General features: G+C 45.9%; 3 non-coding genes and 2 pseudogenes across 3 annotated transcripts; all 5 read right to left on the bottom strand.

Moving 5' to 3' along the window:
* Positions 1-6,260: 6,260 nt before the first annotated feature.
* Positions 6,261-6,439, bottom strand: LOC142701761 (U2 spliceosomal RNA; annotated as a pseudogene).
* A 6,063-nt stretch (positions 6,440-12,502) lies between these two features.
* LOC142701764 (U2 spliceosomal RNA) lies at positions 12,503-12,693 on the bottom strand. Its single transcript, XR_012867073.1, has one exon. It is a non-coding gene; the product is annotated as a U2 spliceosomal RNA (small nuclear RNA).
* Positions 12,694-13,927: 1,234 nt separating this feature from the next.
* LOC142701756 (U2 spliceosomal RNA) lies at positions 13,928-14,118 on the bottom strand. Its single transcript, XR_012867068.1, has one exon. It is a non-coding gene; the product is annotated as a U2 spliceosomal RNA (small nuclear RNA).
* Positions 14,119-15,356: 1,238 nt separating this feature from the next.
* LOC142701763 (U2 spliceosomal RNA) lies at positions 15,357-15,533 on the bottom strand (annotated as a pseudogene).
* Positions 15,534-16,761: 1,228 nt separating this feature from the next.
* LOC142701760 (U2 spliceosomal RNA) lies at positions 16,762-16,952 on the bottom strand. Its single transcript, XR_012867071.1, has one exon. It is a non-coding gene; the product is annotated as a U2 spliceosomal RNA (small nuclear RNA).
* Between the last annotated feature and the right edge of the window lie 6,368 nt (positions 16,953-23,320).

Raw genomic sequence — 23,320 nt, 5'->3', positions numbered from 1 at the left:
AAATTTAACAGGATAAATACAATTTTAAGTGTATGTTTTTATTTTAAACTAGGTGTTTCCATTTTTTGAACTTCCAAACACCTTCAGCGTCAAACTTGTCTCCTTTCCGTTTATCCCAAAGGTAACATAAGTACAGTCGGCTTAAAATCAATTTGACACAATCAGAGTCCTCCCACACTTCCCGTTTATATACATAAATGTTTCTGGCGTCCCATGAGACTTCTTTGACACATAACATGAGCAACCATAACACTCGGCTCTTGTGTTTGTCTGTCAACCCTATTCCAAAAAGAACATAGGCAAATGTGAGGTATTGAATCCCTGTCAGTTCTTTGACTACGTTTTTTAATTGGTCAAAAACCCGTTGCGCAAAATAACAATTCCAGAAGAGGTGCAGAATGCTTTCCCTGCCCCCGCATCCCTGTCTTGGGCACATATCCGTTCTTACTAAATCCCTCTTTTTCTGTACTTCCCTGACTGGTAAGGCCCCTTGCATACTGAGCCACATTACCTGTGTTTGTTTGTTAGTCATACCATCCATAGACAGATTTTTCCATACCTGTTGGGTTTCTACAGATGTCAGGAGATCTATGTTGGTCGTCGTCTCATCCTTTGTACAGGCTGCCAGGACTTTATTTTTATTGCATAGGTCCGTTGTACTTAAGTCACACAGTTCATGTTTAATAACAAAAATTTCTATACATTTATACCAGGATGGACAAAGAAAGGCCACGGGTTGTCGCAGGTTACGGCTACACCATCCCATTCTACACCATATCCATCCTCCCGAGTATCGAATCATGTGGGCTACTTTTGTGTTACCTTTAAACAGTCTCAATACAGTAACTATAAGGTTAATGGCTAGAAAAAGGTGAACATCAGGGAAACCCAATCCTCCGTTTTTCCTAGATTTCACTACTGTACTCCGTTTAACTCTTTCCATTTTACAACCCCATAGGAAGAGGAAGATAACCCTATTAATTTTTCTGAGTTCCATGTAACTGGGTGGGAAAATGTTCGCCACATACAGCAACATGGGCAAAATTACACATTTGACCATCAACACCTTTCCAGTGTAAGTTAAATCCCTCAATTCCCAGAAATCCAGTTTTCTCGCTATTTTCTCCCTCACCGTTCCCCAGCTCTGCTGACCATTTAATCTTTCATCAAACTGAAGACCCAGAACTTTTATACTGTCAACAATTTTAACCCCCACATCAGACATGTCACATGCACCTCCAAAACATTTGACTTCACATTTGTCCCAATTTATTCTGAAAGCCGATGCTCCACAATATATGTTGGCTAATAGTTTAGCTCTTAACAATTCAGCTTTATTTTCACTCACCACACACACATCATCCATATAACCTAAGACTTTCACACACTGGCCCCCACTCCCAGGTATTTTTACCCCTCCCATAAACTTGTCACTCCGTATCATGCAGAATAAAGGTTCCATAGCACAAATAAAAACTAGCGGTGATAGCGGGCAGCCTTGTCTGACTCCCGAGGAAACACTAACTCTATTGCTTAGAAAGCCATTAACTAGAATCCAACTCCCTATTTCTTCATACAGGCTCCTAATGGCCTTAACGAAAATTGGCGGAAAGCCCATCCTCTCTATAACCTGAAACAAAAAGGAGTGAGAGAGCCTATCAAAGGCTTTCTCGAAATCCAGTGAAAGCATGTTTACACTCCTATTTCTCTGAGTGCAATCCCATATCACATCCCTCAGGAGACTAAGGTTCCCTGCAATATACCTCTCAGGCACCCCACATACCTGGTCATCTTGTACCACTTGACCTACCACCCTGCTCATTCGGTTTGCAATGAGTTTTGCATAACCTTTGTAGTCAACGTTCAGTAAGGTAATTGGCCTCCAGTTCCGGAGGTCGGTTTTATCTCCTTTTTTATAGATAAGAACAACAACCCCCTCCTTCATGCTTAAGCTAATTTTACCCTCTTTCCACATATAAGTATAAATCTCTAGGACCTCTGGACCCACTATGTCCCAGTAATCAGTATAAAATTCTACAGGCAGTCCATCCTTCCCTGGTGTTTTATTTCTAGCCATGTTAGAGAAAGCCTGTCTTACCTCATCCTCCAGGATTTCCTTTTCTAGAGCTGGCAGATCATCTTGTCCAACCCTGTCATGCAGCGCTCCTATCACGTCTTCCTCTAGCCCCACATCTCTCACCTTCTCACTGTACAGCTCCGTATAAAAGGATTCAATCACCTCTTTCATAGCAGCACCACTCACATTATTCCCATTTGTATCTGCCATATTGGGCAAATCCCTGTTTGTTCTCGCGACCATTTTGAAGAAAAAACGTGAGCAAGACTCGTCTTTTTCCATGCAGTCTATCTTAGCCTGGTATATGATCTGTTTCCCCCTTACCCTTAACAAATCGCTCACCTCCTTTCTGGCCCCACACAATTGTTCATCCACATCCAAACCTTCCTTTCTAAGCCTATGTAAGGTATTCATTCTCGCTTGCGCTCTGGCATACATACCCCTTTTCCTAGCAGCTAATCTATACCCATTTTGTTTAAAGAAAAAACCTATTCTACCTTTCACCCAATCCCACCAATCCAAAATGCATTCAAAGTCAGCTTTCTGTTGTCGCCATCTGTCGTACATTTTTTTAAAGTTACCTTTCACAGTTTCATCCTCCAAAATGCTTACATTCAATTTCCACACTCCTTTCCCATACTTCCTATCATCATCCAAATTCAAAGCACACATCAAACATTCATGATCAGAGAACAGCACCCTCTCCTGGTGATAAGATTTCACAGTAAAGTCCCGTGAGACAAAGAGATAATCCAACCTGGAGTGAATCCCACCCCTGTCAGCATGGTATGTGTCAGGTGCAGGCTTGATTTTACTTAATACCACAACATCCTGTAAATGAAAATCAGACGTTAACTGGACAAACTGCTTTCCCGTTACATCAATTTTGTCCCCCTGCAGGTGGCAGTTGACATCCCCCACTAATATGCATGGCAAACGCCCAGGAAGGAACAGTTTTAGTTTGTCAAAAAGCTCCTTCCTCTCATTTTTGTCTGCAGGAGCATAAATGTTAATAACCCTAAAGGTGACATTTCTATACTTAACATAAGCAATTAAACATCTGCCTTCTTCTACAATCACATAACTGTCAATCACAAAATTATTATTTCTAAATAGAATGCCCACTCCGTCATTCTTGTTGTTGGTGGAAGCGGACCAGAGGGATGGGCCGTGTGCCCATTCCGAGCTTTTGGGGGTGGTGGCAAGGCCACATTCCTGTAAACAAAAAATATCGCCTGGTTTGGCGGCAAGGTGTTCTAAGATAGCTGTCCGCCTTGCTTTGTCCTGGAAAACCCTTACATTAAGGGAAAAAATAGAGAGTGTGAATGTTATTAATGAAAAAAGAAGAAATCAGAAACAAAATCCTGCAGATCAAATCATGTTTGTGGCATGTGTAAGGTATCAGCAAAAAGGTTGACCACGTCGCCATCGAGGAAGGGGGAGGACGCCCCACTATCCTGGCTGAGTAACTCCTCCGTCAAATCGGCCAGCACTTCGAAAGAGTTGGTATCTCTTTTATCTGGAGGGCTAAGCAGTCTCTGGGCACAAGGCAGGGAGCTAAGACTAGCACCGCTAAGGGTAGGGAGGTCAGGCTCCGTTTTCATCCTCTTGGGTCGACTGCGGACAGTCTCCCAGAGGTCCTCCTCTCCTTCGGTATTTGGGGCCAAGAGTGAGGGTAAAGCTTCAAATGCGGCAGAAAAAGAAGGGTTCATACTCACATTGTCCATAGTGTCCGGGATGACAGTGCCTCTGCCCTCTTGGTCATCAGACTGCATTGGGGAAAGGCAGTCCTCTAAGCCCTCCGTAGCTGCGACAATCTTCTGTGCCGTGCGAGCCTCGACCCCCTGGGGGGAGGCATCAGCGGGCACTTCCAGCTCAGGGATATGTCCTGGAGAAGCCAGAACTTGTGCAGCAGCACCCTCTAGTGGGTGAACAGCAGCCGGTGTTAGCTGGAGTTCAGCAGCAGGTGTTGATGTAGCAGAGTTGAAACTGCGTAATATAAGTTTCTGTAGGTTAGGTGCCTGTGCTGGCTTCTGAGGTGGATTTGAAAACAGCGAGGGCAATTCGGACAGTGCCTGGGCCATTGGTAGCTCTTTTGCGGCCGGCTCCGAATCCTCCACAGCAAGGGAAGTCTCCAGGAAGATGGGTCCGCGGCCTGTACGAGCCGCATCCGCATAACTTCGGCTTGTCATTAAGCCTTTCGGACAATTTTTACCAGGTGTTCTCTGGAGCCGCACAGGTCACAGGAGCGAGGCTGAGAGCAACGTCCAGCGTCGTGGCCCATAGTGCCGCAGTTGCGGCAGCATCGTCCGGTCGGGCAGGCGTCTTGGGTGTGGCCGAACTTGAAGCACTGTCGGCAATATCTTGGCTGTCCTGGGTATACTAGGTATCCTCGGTTACCACCCAGAGAGAAGGAAGAAGGCGGGTGGCTCACTCCTCCGATGCCATCCGAGTCTGGACGGAAACGCACCCAGAAGCGTAGTTTTCCGTTTGGGATCCCAAAGCAGTTCTTCAGCTTGATTCCTCCTCTTACGCTGGTGCAGTATCTCTGGAGGAAAGCCACCACATGAGACAGCTCCGTGAACGGGTTGAAGAGGTGCAGGGTCACCGGCTTTTCATCCATCAGGAACAGCGGCAGAAGGGTGAAGTCTCTCATCTCTGGCTGCGTGTTCAGCTCTTTGCAGCGTTCAAAAACGCTGAGGCATTCATTTTGTGTCTCAAAAGAGACATCAAAAAGCCCTTGAGAAGTGTTATCCTGCAAGCAGTAGATCTCCTGTGCTCTCAAGTTCAGCATCCTGAAAAGGACGTTCTGAACAAATGTGCCAAGCTCATATCTTCTATTGCTCTCTGGCTTCACCAGGAAACGAATGGTGTTCCTCACTCCTTGAGGCTCCATCCCTTCAGCAAGTTGATCCACTTCTGATCTTAGCCAAAAGGCCGAGAAGCGATAACCCGAACGGGCCGCGCGTTGCCCGAGCCTGCCCGATACTGCTGTTCAGCCCTTGCAGCGATTCAGCCTACTTCTAGGCAATGCCATGGGGCCCTGCAGGCTCACACACTCACAGCTACACGGGAGGTGAATAAAGGCCGGAGAGGAAGACAGACAGGATTTGCTTCTTTTGCTTGCACCACAATGCAGTGCTGAAAGAGGAGGAATCTACATAAAAACGCCTTCCTGGCAACGCCCAAATGCCCTGCTGCCATGCAGATAAACACTGGCAGCGGCAGCAAGTGCATGCCCACAGCCACCCCTTGTTCCTTCACACCTTGTATCAGCTGTAATCCAGTCCAGTCCAGTGCTGCCTGCTGAGCAGCACTGACCAACACTGCCTGGGCCCAGGCTTTTATCTCTGAGGCCCCATTATGATGTCAGAAAGCTGGCTCTGGCTCCTCAGGGCTCCACTATGACACGTGCAAAGTTCCGTCTGAACTTTATATAAGACGGTGCGGCTCAGTCAGTCACTCAGTGTTGCCTGAGAGGGCAACACTGCAACAGCCGGCCGCCAGGCTGTCTTTTTTTGCACAGCTAGTTGCCTCCAGGAGGCCACAAGAGGGAGACAAGGGACTGCAAAATGGAAAATAAGCATCCACCAACTTTACAGACAACTTCTCCTTGCTCCTACAACCTCCATCCTTGCACAGTTTGTTATTCTTCTAGGTAAAATAGTAACAAATCCAAATTGCTGCTCTCTTTGTAGGCAAGCAAGGCTTTGTTGCAACTGCAATTCTTACTCCTTCTTGAAATGTAGGGATGACAGTACATTCCATCACATCCATCTAGTGTACACAGGTAGGTCCATTGTGGCGGGCGGGCGGGCGGCTTTAATGGCTGTTTGCTGTTCCCCTACTCCACTCCACTATTTGACTGTGGTGCTGCATCAATCAGTGGCTGGCTCAGGTGCAGCTCTTTAACTTACCTAAAAGGGAGGGCGGAGAGAAGACAAGGAAGGTGAATGAGCTGATCCAATGTGAAATGCCGGAAACACAGACACACAGACGACACAAAACAAGAGGTGGCAATGTATTCATTAATTGCATTTAATCAATTAGCTCATTATCACTCATGCATTGTCCAACAGGTGTTGAAATAATGGGATTAAAAGGGGAGATCCCTTCAGAAAGACAGAAACAATGGCAAACACAAAAAACACTTTTGGAATCTGATTTTAGTCAACACATAAGGAAAGGGTGCACCGGTCCTGGAAATACTGCAATACCAGGTCAATGCGTGGAGTGGACAGAGCAAGCTCTATTTCCATCTCCCTGTTCTAAAAATCCATTTAATATATGGTCCCCAGATAGGGGACGTATCAGATATTAAACTGATAAGAACAGATTTTTTTACGTTTAAATTAATATGATTCAGTCAAAACTAATATTTCAAGAATAAAGTCTAGAATAACATCTTCCACATTTTAAAGTGCCACATGCTCAGTGCTTTCTTCTTTCCGAGATGCTTTTTGTCCAACAGGTAGTACAAATAAAGTTCACTTAATGCCAGTTTGATACATTCTCGTTCACTAATAAAGTCTTTTTTGAAGAGTAGAATGTTCCTTGTTTTCCACAGTGCATTTTTAATACAGTTCATAGTACACCATAATACTTTCTCTTTTTCTTTTGGTAGGGTTCGATGGATTCCATACAAGACAACTTCGTGATTCAAATGGTTAAGACCAGTAAAAAATTTTAAAATCTCCCCGCATTCTTTCCATACTGTTTGTGCAAATTGGCAGTTCCAAAATATATGCAAAGTTGACTCATCGTAGCAGCATTGTCTCCTAGGGCAAGTCTGTGTATTGCACAAGCCCCTTCTGTACTGGAAGCTCCTAGATGGAACACAATCATGAACTATCATCCAGGCGATGTCTTTATGCTGATTGGTAAGATAAGGTGCATTCACTTTTTCCCATATCATAGCACATCTGTCAAAGGTATAATTAGAAATTTGTGTCATAGTGTCCTTCTTTTTTATTTCGAACCTGAGCTTTCTAGAGTTTTTCAAAGTCTCTACCCCATAAGACTCTAATTGGTACATTCTTATTGTTTTTTCCACAATCACATATTGTTTGGGGGGGGGACAATTAACACTGGACTGGAAAGTGATGTTGTTATCCATTTTCGCCTTCTAAAAATATGCCCGGCGGCGTATCTTAAAAAGTAGGACCAATTATTTGACAGTGACACATTCTTAAAACAGAGGCTAAAAAATGCAGAATATAAAAACAATTTGATGTTTGGCACATCCTTACCGCCTACATTAAGTGTCTTGTGCATGATTTGTCTGCTCAGTTTCTCAAACTTGGAACTCCACACAAACTCGAATAACAATCTTTGTATTCTTTTTGCAGTGAGATCACTTGGAGGGAAAACACAATTTAGGTATAACATAACAGGAAGTAACAACGCTTTAATAATAAGAACTTTTCCGCTCAAGGTAAGTTGCCTAAGTTTCCAGAAGTCAATTCTCTTTTGTAGCTTTTCTTTGACTATTTCCCAGCTTTGCGCACCATTATTTTGCTCGTCAAAAATCACTCCTAATATTTTGATTTTGTCAGACTGGGTTCTAAGGTCAGGTACAGAGAGGCCAGGCCAATTCCCAATTGTAAAGCAACTGCACTTGTCCAGATTGAGTTTAAATGCTGATGCATGGCAGAAGAATTCCGTGGTCCTAATTGCTCTCTGAAGAGCCACCTGTGACGTGCAGAGAATGGAAATATCGTCCATATAACCCATGACCTTGACTTCATTTCCTCGGCCGCCAGGTATAGGAACGCCTCTAACTATTTTCTCCTTTCTCATCATAGCTAAAAGAGGTTCAATTGAGCAAATAAATAAAATTGGTGACAAGGGGCACCCTTGCTTGACTCCTGAGTGCAAATAGACTTCTTTTGTTAAAGAGCCATTAACCAACATTTTACTAAAAGCATTCCTGTATAAAAGTGCAATTTGTTGAATAAAAACGTCAGGAAAACACATCTTCTTTAAAACTGACCATAAGAACTTATGCGACACTCGGTCGAATGCCTTTTGAAAGTCCAGTGAAAGTATGGCTAGGTTTTGTTTCCTTTCCTTCTGATACCATATTGCATCTCTGATGGTATTAAGACACTCTGAGACACTTCTTCCAGGAACTGCACATACTTGTTCCGGCTGTATGACTTGACTTAAAACCCCCTTAAAACGATTTACTAAAATTTTGGACATTATCTTGTAGTCTGCATTAAGAAGCGTGATCGGTCTCCAGTTCTCTAAATTGGATCTTTCTCCTTTTTTATATAATAAGGATACCAGGCCACTTCTCCAGGATACAGGTAGCTGACTACACTTAAAGGCTTCTTTGATGACACAATAAAAATCAGCACTTAAAATGTCCCAAAATTCCCTATAAAATTCGATCGGTAAACCATCGGTTCCTGGGGTTTTCCCACACAGAAAACTTTTAACAGCAGCATTGAGATAATCAACAGTAGTTTCCCTACATAGCAGCATTTGGTCAGTTTTTGATAAAGTGCAATCAAGTGAATTTAAAACATCTTCAGTAAAAGAAGCATCAATGGGCTTTTCGTTAAACAGGTCTTGATAAAATGTCTGAGCTTTGGATAGCATACCGTCAGATGAAGTTTCGCCATCTAGTTCTATAATCATTTCTTTAGCTTCGACGTTTTTTTTAAAGAAGAATCTAGAACATTTTTCATTTTTTTCTAGTATCTCAATTTTTGAGTTGAATATTATTTCTTTACCTTTACTCTCGATTTCTTTTGCAATTTGTTCCTTTAGGTTGGTGATTAAATCTTCCATTTCAACACCAGCACTCCTGAGTTTATAATATGTCTGCAGCTTGGTGTTAAGCGTTTTGAACCATTTCGTTTTTTCCCTGGCTCTGATGATGCTTTTTTGGATGAAAAACGCTTTGATCTTGGCTTTGCTGTGCTCCCACCATTCTAACATGGAAGAAAAATCTTTCTGTAAATTTTTGAGTTGGTTGAAAAGAATCTTAAAATCTGCTCTTATTTCAGGGTTTTGTAGCAATGTGACGTTGAGTCTCCAAACTCCTCTAGCTTTGACAAGTTTGGATATCTGCAATTGTGCTTGGATCATTTTATGGTCTGAAAAAATATTTGCGTTTAGTGACACAGACTGCGGTGCAATTTGACCTGAAGTGAAGAGAAAGTCAATTCTGGATTTGACGTTAGCATTTTCCCAGGTGTATCCGGGGTCATCTCTATGTATGTCTCTCCAAACATCTTTTAACCTGAAGTCTGTCATCAGATCTTTTAATTGTTTCTCTGTCTTATCCCTTCTAGGTTCTCCAGAGCTCCCCTCTCGACTTTCTCCAGATATAATACAATTGAAGTCTCCACTTACTATCAGCGGAGAAGAACCAGGCAAGTAGTACTGTATGGACTCTAATAACTGTGATCTTTCCTCTTTGATGGGCGAGGCATATATGTTCAAAAGTCTTAAGTCTACACCATGATAGCTCACGTTGACAAATAAAGCTCTTCCCGGTATGACTTCTCTGAACGAAGTGATTTTAAAGTCCATAGATTTGAACAAAATCCCTACTCCTGTAGATCTTACCTCATTATCTCCAGACCAGATGGAGCTGCCCAGAGACCAATCTTGTCTTAGGACAGAATAGTTGGGGTCATGATCTATACCACATTCCTGTAGAAAAAAAATGTCCGAATTTACTGTAGACAGGTATGAAAATAAAGCAGCCCTTCTGGATGGGCCCTTCAAGCTCCTCACATTCAGTGAAGAGATTTGGATATTATTTGTCATCAACCTTAGATATTTTTAGGCCGAACTACTCTCAGAATCCGACATAAATCCCACTAGTGGGCTGGGAGTTGTGGCGACATCTGAATCCGAGAACTCGATGTTAGCTGGGTCAGAATCAGAAGGTGGCGGTTTCGCCGGAGGCGGTTCAGCATTTGGCTCCACCGGCTTATGCCTGTAGCGAGGGAAATCTGATCTTTTGACACAGACACCTGGGTCATCATCAACTGGTTTCCTTTTCCTCTGTACTTCCAGATGCATAACATCTTCATCCAATTTTGGATCCTGGGCCACTGCGGAAGGTTTTTTCACCGCTTTCACCCCAGATCCAGCAGTTTCCATGGACTCCGCTTCATCCGGACCAACAGGACACTCTGCACCAGCAACAGGCAATTTTCCCTCCGACGGAGGATCAGCTTTAGGCCTCTGCTCAGCTGTTGAGGGAGGTTTGTCAGAAGCCGGCTGCCTCCTCACTGCTTCAGCATACGAGCTGATCTTCTTCAAGGGACAGTCTCTAAAGGTGTGCCCCGGCACCAGGCAGATGTTGCATGTGACCTGATTAGAGCAGCTGGCAGTAGCGTGCCCTTTTTGGAAGCACTTCCTGCAGGTCGCTATTTCTTCAGGGCACATGTCAGCGACATGTCCGAACCCCATGCATTTGCGACAGTACCTTGGCATATTCCGGTAAAACAAACGACCTCTGTTGTTGCCTATGTTAAATGTTGAGGGAGGATGATGGAATCCCTCAATGCCATGTTCAGAACTGTCCTCTTTAAATTTGACGGAAATTCTGTACTTCCCTGTCCACAGCTGTTCTTCGTTGAGGATTTTACAAGGTTCTCGGACAGAAGCAAAATGTCTCTGCAGAAATTGGGCTATGTGCTCCAGGGGCACATGCGGATTGCTCATATGAACAACAAGAGATGTTTCACCTTCTGAGTACAAGGCCACAATGAGGAGTCCTTTAAGATCTTCATGACTCAAGTTCTTCCGGATGCTTCCATATAGCTCTTGGCAAGCTTGCTCGTTCTCCAAGGTAAGGGTGTAGCGTCCAGGGGCATCCTGAAGCGCAAGAATATTCTCCCTCTTCACCTTCAGAACGTCAATCAGGACTGTCCTCACGAAAAACCTCAGCGAAAATTTCTCCTTCTCCTGCTCTCCGAACTCGAACTTGAAGGTGTTCTTTATCCTCTGATCAGCTGGGCCTGCGAAGCGCACCGAAGCCGCCATGGTAGTCGTATTCGCCATAACCTCCCCGGGCAAGGTTGGTCGCCTTCTTTGTCCCCTGGCTCACCCCCTAAAGCAGCAGGTGGCTTAAGCTGGTAAACCAGCGATGCCACAAGGCCAAGGGCGAGCACACAGACGGACCTAGTGACTAACCCCTTGAGATTAGCCAAAAGGCCGAGAAGCGATAACCCGAACGGGCCGCACGTTGCCCGAGCCTGCCCGATACTGCTGTTCAGCCCTTGCAGCGATTCAGCCTACTTCTAGGCAATTCCATGGGGCCCTGCAGGCTCACACACTCACAGCTACACGGGAGGTGAATAAAGGCCGGAGAGGAAGCCAGACAGGATTTGCTTCTTTTGCTTGCACCACAATGCAGTGCTGAAAGAGGAGGAATCTACATAAAAACGCCTTCCTGGCAACGCCCAAATGCCTTGCTGCCATGCAGATAAACACTGGCAGCGGCAGCAAGTGCATGCCCACAGCCACCCCTTGTTCCTTCACACCTTGTATCAGCTGTAATCCAGTCCAGTCCAGTGCTGCCTGCTGAGCAGCACTGACCAACACTGCCTGGGCCCAGGCTTTTATCTCTGAGGCCCCATTATGATGTCAGAAAGCTGGCTCTGGCTCCTCAGGGCTCCACTATGACACGTGCAAAGTTCCGTCTGAACTTTATATAAGACGGTGCGGCTCAGTCAGTCACTCAGTGTTGCCTGAGAGGGCAACACTGCAACAGCCGGCCGCCAGGCTGTCTTTTTTTGCACAGCTAGTTGCCTCCAGGAGGCCACAAGAGGGAGACAAGGGACTGCAAAATGGAAAATAAGCATCCACCAACTTTACAGACAACTTCTCCTTGCTCCTACAACCTCCATCCTTGCACAGTTTGTTATTCTTCTAGGTAACATAGTAACAAATGCAAATTGCTGCTCTCTTTGTAGGCAAGCAAGGCTTTGTTGCAACTGCAATTCTTACTCCTTCTTGAAATGTAGGGACGACAGTACATTCCATCACATCCATCTAGTGTACACAGGTAGGTCCATTGTGGCGGGCGGGCGGCTTTAATGGCTGTTTGCTGTTCCCCTACTCCACTCCACTATTTGACTGTGGTGCTGCATCAATCAGTGGCTGGCTCAGGTGCAGCTCTTTAATTTACCTAAAAGGGAGGGCGGAGAGAAGACAAGGAAGGTGAATGAGCTGTTCCAATGTGAAATGCCGGAAACACAGACACACAGACGACACAAAACAAGAGGTGGCAATGTATTCATTAATTGCATTTAATCAATTAGCTCATTATCACTCATGCATTGTCCAACAGGTGTTGAAATAATGGGATTAAAAGGGGAGATCCCTTCAGAAAGACAGAAACAATGGCAAACATAAAAAACACTTTTGGAATCTGATTTTAGTCAACACATAAGGAAAGGGTGCACCGGTCCTGGAAATACTGCAATACCAGGTCAATGCGTGGAGTGGACAGAGCAAGCTCTATTTCCATCTCCCTGTTCTAAAAATCCATTTAATATATGGTCCCCAGATAGGGGACGTATCAGATATTAAACTGATAAGAACAGATACTACACTTGATCTTAGCCAAAAGGCCGAGAAGCGATAACCCGAACGGGCCGCGCGTTGCCCGAGCCTGCCCGATACTGCTGTTCAGCCCTTGCAGCGATTCAGCCTACTTCTAGGCAATTCCATGGGGCCCTGCAGGCTCACACACTCACAGCTACACGGGAGGTGAATAAAGGCCGGAGAGGAAGCCAGACAGGATTTGCTTCTTTTGCTTGCACCACAATGCAGTGCTGAAAGAGGAGGAATCTACATAAAAACGCCTTCCTGGCAACGCCCAAATGCCTTGCTGCCATGCAGATAAACACTGGCAGCGGCAGCAAGTGCATGCCCACAGCCACCCCTTGTTCCTTCACACCTTGTATCAGCTGTAATCCAGTCCAGTCCAGTGCTGCCTGCTGAGCAGCACTGACCAACACTGCCTGGGCCCAGGCTTTTATATCTGAGGCCCCATTATGATGTCAGAAAGCTGGCTCTGGCTCCTCAGGGCTCCACTATGACACGTGCAAAGTTCCGTCTGAACTTTATATAAGACGGTGCGGCTCAGTCAGTCACTCAGTGTTGCCTGAGAGGGCAACACTGCAACAGCCGGCCGCCAGGCTGTCTTTTTTTGCACAGCTAGTTGCCTCCAGGAGGCCACAAGAGGGAGACAAGGGACTGCAAAATGGAAAATAAGCATCCACCAACTTTACAGACAACTTCTCCTTGCTCCTACAACCTCCATCCTTGCACAGTTTGTTATTCTTCTAGGTAACATAGTAACAAATCCAAATTGCTGCTCTCTTTGTAGGCAAGCAAGGCTTTGTTGCAACTGCAATTCTTACTCCTTCTTGAAATGTAGGGACGACAGTACATTCCATCACATCCATCTAGTGTACACAGGTAGGTCCATTGTGGCGGGCGGGCGGGCGGCTTTAATGGCTGTTTGCTGTTCCCCTACTCCACTCCACTATTTGACTGTGGTGCTGCATCAATCAGTGGCTGGCTCAGGTGCAGCTCTTTAACTTACCTAAAAGGGAGGGCGGAGAGAAGACAAGGAAGGTGAATGAGCTGTTCCAATGTGAAATGCCGGAAACACAGACACACAGACGACACAAAACAAGAGGTGGCAATGTATTCATTAATTGCATTTAATCAATAAGCTCATTATCACTCATGCATTGTCCAACAGGTGTTGAAATAATGGGATTAAAAGGGGAGATCCCTTCAGAAAGACAGAAACAATGGCAAACACAAAAAACACTTTTGGAATCTGATTTTAGTCAACACATAAGGAAAGGGTGCACCGGTCCTGGAAATACTGCAATACCAGGTCAATGCGTGGAGTGGACAGAGCAAGCTCTATTTCCATCTCCCTGTTCTAAAAATCCATTTAATATATGGTCCCCAGATAGGGGACGTATCAGATATTAAACTGATAAGAACAGATACTACACTTGATCTTAGCCAAAAGGCCGAGAAGCGATAACCCGAACGGGCCGCGCGTTGCCCGAGCCTGCCCGATACTGCTGTTCAGCCCTTGCAGCGATTCAGCCTACTTCTAGGCAATTCCATGGGGCCCTGCAGGCTCACACACTCACAGCTACACGGGAGGTGAATAAAGGCCGGAGAGGAAGCCAGACAGGATTTGCTTCTTTTGCTTGCACCACAATGCAGTGCTGAAAGAGGAGGAATCTACATAAAAACGCCTTCCTGGCAACGCCCAAATGCCCTGCTGCCATGCAGATAAACACTGGCAGCGGCAGCAAGTGCATGCCCACAGCCACCCCTTGTTCCTTCACACCTTGTATCAGCTGTAATCCAGTCCAGTCCAGTGCTGCCTGCTGAGCAGCACTGACCAACACTGCCTGGGCCCAGGCTTTTATCTCTGAGGCCCCATTATGATGTCAGAAAGCTGGCTCTGGCTCCTCAGGGCTCCACTATGACACGTGCAAAGTTCCGTCTGAACTTTATATAAGACGGTGCGGCTCAGTCAGTCACTCAGTGTTGCCTGAGAGGGCAACACTGCAACAGCCGGCCGCCAGGCTGTCTTTTTTTGCACAGCTAGTTGCCTCCAGGAGGCCACAAGAGGGAGACAAGGGACTGCAAAATGGAAAATAAGCATCCACCAACTTTACAGACAACTTCTCCTTGCTCCTACAACCTCCATCCTTGCACAGTTTGTTATTCTTCTAGGTAACATAGTAACAAATCCAAATTGCTGCTCTCTTTGTAGGCAAGCAAGGCTTTGTTGCAACTGCAATTCTTACTCCTTCTTGAAATGTAGGGACGACAGTACATTCCATCACATCCATCTAGTGTACACAGGTAGGTCCATTGTGGCGGGCGGGCGGGCGGGCGGCTTTAATGGCTGTTTGCTGTTCCCCTACTCCACTCCACTATTTGACTGTGGTGCTGCATCAATCAGTGGCTGGCTCAGGTGCAGCTCTTTAACTTACCTAAAAGGGAGGGCGGAGAGAAGACAAGGAAGGTGAATGAGCTGTTCCAATGTGAAATGCCGGAAACACAGACACACAGACGACACAAAATAAGAGGTGGCAATGTATTCATTAATTGCATTTAATCAATTAGCTCATTATCACTCATGCATTGTCCAACAGGTGTTGAAATAATGGGATTAAAAGGGGAGATCCCTTCAGAAAGACAGAAACAATGGCAAACACAAAAAACACTTTTGGAATCTGATTTTAGTCAACACATAAGGAAAGGGTGCACCGGTCCTGGAAATACTGCAATACCAGGTCAATGCGTGGAGTGGACAGAGCAAGCTCTATTTCCATCTCCCTGTTCTAAAAATCCATTTAATATATGGTCCCCAGGTAGGGGACGTATCAGATATTAACCCCTTAACGCTCCATGACCTACTATTAGGTCATGCTAACTGTAGCGTTCGCGCTCAGTGACCTAATAGTAGGTCATGGAGTAAACACGGCGCCGTTCGCGCGGGGCGCGTTCATGAGCTGTGATAGCTGCTGTTTCCGACAGCAGACTATCACTGCTCAATGTGCCGGGACCGATCGCGGGGCTCCCCCGCCGATTAACCCCTCAGAAGCCGCGTTCAATAGCGATCGCGGCTTCTTAGGGGTTAATCCGCCATCGCCGGCCTGCTACACGATAGCGGCCGGCGATGGTGACTATGGCAACCGGACACCAAACAATGGCGTCCGGCTATGCCATAGACGGAAGCCTAGTGGGTCCTGACAACGTCAGGACCCACTATGCTTGCTGTCAGTGAGTAGCTGACAGCTCTAATACACTGCACTACGCATGTAGTGCAGTGTATTAGAATAGCGATCAGGGCCTCCTGCCGTCATGTCCCCTAGTGGGACAAAGTAATAAAGTAAAAAAAAAGTTAAAAAAAGTTGTGTAAAAATAAGAAAATAAAAGTTTTAAAAGTAATAAAAGTAAAAGTCCCACTTTTTCCCTTATCAGTCATTTATAATTAATTTAAATATATAAACAAACAAATAAACTATACATAATTGGTATCGCCGCGTCCGTAACGGCCTGAACTACAAAATTATTTTGTTATTTATCCCGCACGGTGAACGCCGTAAAAAAATATATTAATAAACCGTACCACAATCACAATTGTTTGGTCACTTCACCTCCCAAAAAATGGAATAAAAAGAGATCAAAAAGTCGCATGTACCGAAAAATGGTCCTGATCGAAACTACAGTTCGTTACGCAAAAAATAAGTCCTCGCACGGCTTTATTGATTGAAAAATAAAAACGTTCTGGCTCTTAGAATAAGGTAACACAAAAAGTGAATGATTGTTTACAAAACGTATTTTATTGTGCAAACGCCATAAGACATAAAAAAAAACTATAAACATCTGGTATCGACGTGATCGTATCGCCCCGCAGAATAAAGTGAATATGTCATTTATAGCGCACGGTGCACGCTGTAAAAAAAAAAGTATACAAAAACAATAGTAGAATTGCTGTTTATTAGTCACCACGCCACCTAAAAATGGAATAAAAACTGATCAAAAAGCCGCATGCACCCCAAGAAAACTACAATGGATTCCTCAAGGGGTCTAGTTTCCAAATTGGGGTCACTTTTGGGGGGTTTCCAATGTTTTGGCACCACAAGACCTCTTCAAACCGGACATGCACCGGTCCTGGAAATACTGCAATACCAGGTCAATGCGTGGAGTGGACAGAGCAAGCTCTATTTCCATCTCCCTGTTCTAAAAATCCATTTAATATATGGTCCCCAGGTAGGGGACGTATCAGATATTAAACTGATAAGAACAGATACTACACTTGATCTTAGCCAAAAGGCCGAGAAGCGATAACCCGAACGGGCCGCGTGTTGCCCGAGCCTGCCCGATACTGCTGTAAGAACCATGTTTCTGTGAATAACTCTTGAACCGTAAGTCACAGACGCTCGCTCTTGGCTGCATTCGATTCAGCTCGTGGCAGCCAGTCTAAAAAACACTATCTTGGACTTCTCTGCATGTTTCCCAGGCGAGCAATTGGCAGCATGTTCAGAACCATGTTTCTGTGAATAACTCCTGAACCGTAAGTCCTAGACGCTCGCTCTTGGCTGCATTCGATTCAGCTCGTGGCAGCCAGTCTAAAAAACACTATCTTGGACTTCTCTGCATGTTTCCCAGGCGAGCAATTGGCAGCATGTTCAGAACCATGTTTCTGTGAATAACTCCTGAACCGTAAGTCCTAGACGCTCGCTCTTGGCTGCATTCGATTCAGCTCGTGGCAGCCAGTCTAAAAAACACTATCTTGGACTTCTCTGCATGTTTCCCAGGCGAGCAATTGGCAGCATGTTCAGAACCATGTTTCTGAGGCTAATTCCTTAACCGTAAGTCCTAGACGCTCGATTTTGGCGGCATTCGTCTCAGCGCCTGGCAATTAGTATAGGAGCACTGTGTTTGACTTCTCTGGATGTTTCCCAGGCGAGTTATTGACAAGTAAATCCTAGACGCTCGATCTTGGTTATTTTCGCTTTCGCGGCTGGCAGTAAAAGAACCATGTTTCTGTGAATAACTCCTGAACCGTAAGTCCTAGACGCTCGCTCTAGGCTGCATTCGATTCAGCTCGTGGCAGCCAGTCTAAAAAACACTATCTTGGACTTCTCTGCATGTTTCCCAGGCGAGCAATTGGCAGCATGTTCAGAACCATGTTTCTGTGAATAACTCCTGAACCGTAAGTCCTAGACGCTCGCTCTTGGCTGCATTCGATTCAGCTCGTGGCAGCCAGTCTAAAAAACACTATCTTGGACTTCTCTGCATGTTTCCCAGGCGAGCAATTGGCAGCATGTTCAGAACCATGTTTCTGTGAATAACTCCTGAACCGTAAGTCCTAGACGCTCGCTCTTGGCTGCATTCGATTCAGCTCGTGGCAGCCAGTCTAAAAAACACTATCTTGGACTTCTCTGCATGTTTCCCAGGCGAGCAATTGGCAGCATGTTCAGAACCATGTTTCTGTGAATAACTCCTGAACCGTAAGTCCTAGACGCTCGCTCTTGGCTGCATTCGATTCAGCTCGTGGCAGCCAGTCTAAAAAACACTATCTTGGACTTCTCTGCATGTTTCCCAGGCGAGCAATTGGCAGCATGTTCAGAACCATGTTTCTGAGGCTAATTCCTTAACCGTAAGTCCTAGACGCTCGATCTTGGCGGCATTCGTCTCAGCGCCTGGCAATTAGTATAGGAGCACTGTGTTTGACTTCTCTGGATGTTTCCCAGGCGAGTTATTGACAAGTAAATCCTAGACGCTCGATCTTGGTTATTTTCGCTTTCGCGGCTGGCAGTAAAAGAACCATGTTTCTGTGAATAACTCCTGAACCGTAAGTCCTAGACGCTCGCTCTTGGCTGCATTCGATTCAGCTCGTGGCAGCCAGTCTAAAAAACACTATCTTGGACTTCTCTGCATGTTTCCCAGGCGAGCAATTGGCAGCATGTTCAGAACCATGTTTCTGTGAATAACTCCTGAACCGTAAGTCACAGACGCTCGCTCTTGGCTGCATTCGATTCAGCTCGTGGCAGCCAGTCTAAAAAACACTATCTTGGACTTCTCTGCATGTTTCCCAGGCGAGCAATTGGCAGCATGTTCAGAACCATGTTTCTGTGAATAACTCCTGAACCGTAAGTCCTAGACGCTCGCTCTTGGCTGCATTCGATTCAGCTCGTGGCAGCCAGTCTAAAAAACACTATCTTGGACTTCTCTGCATGTTTCCCAGGCGAGCAATTGGCAGCATGTTCAGAACCATGTTTCTGTGAATAACTCCTGAACCGTAAGTCACAGACGCTCGCTCTTGGCTGCATTCGATTCAGCTCGTGGCAGCCAGTCTAAAAAACACTATCTTGGACTTCTCTGCATGTTTCCCAGGCGAGCAATTGGCAGCATGTTCAGAACCATGTTTCTGTGAATAACTCCTGAACCGTAAGTCCTAGACGCTCGCTCTTGGCTGCATTAGATTCAGCTCGTGGCAGCCAGTCTAAAAAACACTATCTTGGACTTCTCTGCATGTTTCCCAGGCGAGCAATTGGCAGCATGTTCAGAACCATGTTTCTGAGGCTAATTCCTTAACCGTAAGTCCTAGACGCTCGATCTTGGCGGCATTCGTCTCAGCGCCTGGCAATTAGTATAGGAGCACTGTGTTTGACTTCTCTGGATGTTTCCCAGGCGAGTTATTGACAAGTAAATCCTAGACGCTCGATCTTGGTTATTTTCGCTTTCGCGGCTGGCAGTAAAAGAACCATGTTTCTGTGAATAACTCTTGAACCGTAAGTCACAGACGCTCGCTCTTGGCTGCATTCGATTCAGCTCGTGGCAGCCAGTCTAAAAAACACTATCTTGGACTTCTCTGCATGTTTCCCAGGCGAGCAATTGGCAGCATGTTCAGAACCATGTTTCTGTGAATAACTCCTGAACCGTAAGTCACAGACGCTCGCTCTTGGCTGCATTCGATTCAGCTCGTGGCAGCCAGTCTAAAAAACACTATCTTGGACTTCTCTGCATGTTTCCCAGGCGAGCAATTGGCAGCATGTTCAGAACCATGTTTCTGTGAATAACTCCTGAACCGTAAGTCCTAGACGCTCGCTCTTGGCTGCATTCGATTCAGCTCGTGGCAGCCAGTCTAAAAAACACTATCTTGGACTTCTCTGCATGTTTCCCAGGCGAGCAATTGGCAGCATGTTCAGAACCATGTTTCTGTGAATAACTCCTGAACCGTAAGTCCTAGACGCTCGCTCTTGGCTGCATTCGATTCAGCTCGTGGCAGCCAGTCTAAAAAACACTATCTTGGACTTCTCTGCATGTTTCCCAGGCGAGCAATTGGCAGCATGTTCAGAACCATGTTTCTGAGGCTAATTCCTTAACCGTAAGTCCTAGACGCTCGATCTTGGCGGCATTCGTCTCAGCACCTGGCAATTAGTATAGGAGCACTGTGTTTGACTTCTCTGGATGTTTCCCAGGCGAGTTATTGACAAGTAAATCCTAGACGCTCGATCTTGGTTATTTTCGCTTTCGCGGCTGGCAGTAAAAGAACCATGTTTCTGTGAATAACTCTTGAACCGTAAGTCACAGACGCTCGCTCTTGGCTGCATTCGATTCAGCTCGTGGCAGCCAGTCTAAAAAACACTATCTTGGACTTCTCTGCATGTTTCCCAGGCGAGCAATTGGCAGCATGTTCAGAACCATGTTTCTGTGAATAACTCCTGAACCGTAAGTCCTAGACGCTCGCTCTTGGCTGCATTCGATTCAGCTCGTGGCAGCCAGTCTAAAAAACACTATCTTGGACTTCTCTGCATGTTTCCCAGGCGAGCAATTGGCAGCATGTTCAGAACCATGTTTCTGAGGCTAATTCCTTAACCGTAAGTCCTAGACGCTCGATCTTGGCGGCATTCGTCTCAGCACCTGGCAATTAGTATAGGAGCACTGTGTTTGACTTCTCTGGATGTTTCCCAGGCGAGTTATTGACAAGTAAATCCTAGACGCTCGATCTTGGTTATTTTCGCTTTCGCGGCTGGCAGTAAAAGAACCATGTTTCTGTGAATAACTCCTGAACCGTAAGTCCTAGACGCTCGCTCTTGGCTGCATTCGATTCAGCTCGTGGCAGCCAGTCTAAAAAACACTATCTTGGACTTCTCTGCATGTTTCCCAGGTGAGCAATTGGCAGCATATTCAGAACCATGTTTCTGTGAATAACTCCTGAACCGTAAGTCACAGACGCTCGCTCTTGGCTGCATTCGATTCAGCTCGTGGCAGCCAGTCTAAAAAACACTATCTTGGACTTCTCTGCATGTTTCCCAGGCGAGCAATTGGCAGCATATTCAGAACCATGTTTCTGTGAATAACTCCTGAACCGTAAGTCCTAGACGCTCGCTCTTGGCTGCATTCGATTCAGCTCGTGGCAGCCAGTCTAAAAAACACTATCTTGGACTTCTCTGCATGTTTCCCAGGCGAGCAATTGGCAGCATGTTCAGAACCATGTTTCTGAGGCTAATTCCTTAACCGTAAGTCCTAGACGCTCGATCTTGGCGGCATTCGTCTCAGCGCCTGGCAATTAGTATAGGAGCACTGTGTTTGACTTCTCTGGATGTTTCCCAGGCGAGTTATTGACAAGTAAATCCTAGACGCTCGATCTTGGTTATTTTCGCTTTCGCGGCTGGCAGTAAAAGAACCATGTTTCTGTGAATAACTCCTGAACCGTAAGTCCTAGACGCTCGCTCTTGGCTGCATTCGATTCAGCTCGTGGCAGCCAGTCTAAAAAACACTATCTTGGACTTCTCTGCATGTTTCCCAGGCGAGCAATTGGCAGCATGTTCAGAACCATGTTTCTGTGAATAACTCCTGAACCGTAAGTCCTAGACGCTCGCTCTTGGCTGCATTCGATTCAGCTCGTGGCAGCCAGTCTAAAAAACACTATCTTGGACTTCTCTGCATGTTTCCCAGGCGAGCAATTGGCAGCATGTTCAGAACCATGTTTCTGAGGCTAATTCCTTAACCGTAAGTCCTAGACGCTCGATCTTGGCGGCATTCGTCTCAGCGCCTGGCAATTAGTATAGGAGCACTGTGTTTGACTTCTCTGGATGTTTCCCAGGCGAGTTATTGACAAGTAAATCCTAGACGCTCGATCTTGGTTATTTTCGCTTTCGCGGCTGGCAGTAAAAGAACCATGTTTCTGTGAATAACTCCTGAACCGTAAGTCCTAGACGCTCGCTCTTGGCTGCATTCGATTCAGCTCGTGGCAGCCAGTCTAAAAAACACTATCTTGGACTTCTCTGCATGTTTCCCAGGTGAGCAATTGGCAGCATATTCAGAACCATGTTTCTGTGAATAACTCCTGAACCGTAAGTCACAGACGCTCGCTCTTGGCTGCATTCGATTCAGCTCGTGGCAGCCAGTCTAAAAAACACTATCTTGGACTTCTCTGCATGTTTCCCAGGCGAGCAATTGGCAGCATATTCAGAACCATGTTTCTGTGAATAACTCCTGAACCGTAAGTCCTAGACGCTCGCTCTTGGCTGCATTCGATTCAGCTCGTGGCAGCCAGTCTAAAAAACACTATCTTGGACTTCTCTGCATGTTTCCCAGGCGAGCAATTGGCAGCATGTTCAGAACCATGTTTCTGAGGCTAATTCCTTAACCGTAAGTCCTAGACGCTCGATCTTGGCGGCATTCGTCTCAGCGCCTGGCAATTAGTATAGGAGCACTGTGTTTGACTTCTCTGGATGTTTCCCAGGCGAGTTATTGACAAGTAAATCCTAGACGCTCGATCTTGGTTATTTTCGCTTTCGCGGCTGGCAGTAAAAGAACCATGTTTCTGTGAATAACTCCTGAACCGTAAGTCCTAGACGCTCGCTCTTGGCTGCATTCGATTCAGCTCGTGGCAGCCAGTCTAAAAAACACTATCTTGGACTTCTCTGCATGTTTCCCAGGCGAGCAATTGGCAGCATGTTCAGAACCATGTTTCTGTGAATAACTCCTGAACCGTAAGTCCTAGACGCTCGCTCTTGGCTGCATTCGATTCAGCTCGTGGCAGCCAGTCTAAAAAACACTATCTTGGACTTCTCTGCATGTTTCCCAGGCGAGCAATTGGCAGCATGTTCAGAACCATGTTTCTGAGGCTAATTCCTTAACCGTAAGTCCTAGACGCTCGATCTTGGCGGCATTCGTCTCAGCGCCTGGCAATTAGTATAGGAGCACTGTGTTTGACTTCTCTGGATGTTTCCCAGGCGAGTTATTGAAAAGTAAATCCTAGACGCTCGATCTTGGTTATTTTCGCTTTCGCGGCTGGCAGTAAAAGAACCATGTTTCTGTGAATAACTCCTGAACCGTAAGTCCTAGACGCTCGCTCTTGGCTGCATTCGATTCAGCTCGTGGCAGCCAGTCTAAAAAACACTATCTTGGACTTCTCTGCATGTTTCCCAGGCGAGCAATTGGCAGCATGTTCAGAACCATGTTTCTGTGAATAACTCCTGAACCGTAAGTCACAGACGCTCGCTCTTGGCTGCATTCGATTCAGCTCGTGGCAGCCAGTCTAAAAAACACTATCTTGGACTTCTCTGCATGTTTCCCAGGCGAGCAATTGGCAGCATGTTCAGAACCATGTTTCTGTGAATAACTCCTGAACCGTAAGTCCTAGACGCTCGCTCTTGGCTGCATTCGATTCAGCTCGTGGCAGCCAGTCTAAAAAAC

This window comes from Rhinoderma darwinii, unplaced genomic scaffold (assembly GCF_050947455.1).
Source record: "Rhinoderma darwinii isolate aRhiDar2 unplaced genomic scaffold, aRhiDar2.hap1 Scaffold_2207, whole genome shotgun sequence".
Taxonomy (NCBI): Eukaryota; Metazoa; Chordata; class Amphibia; order Anura; family Rhinodermatidae; genus Rhinoderma; species Rhinoderma darwinii.
Note: the sequence above shows the minus strand (reverse complement) of the source record. Positions and strands in the feature narration are given on the sequence as shown.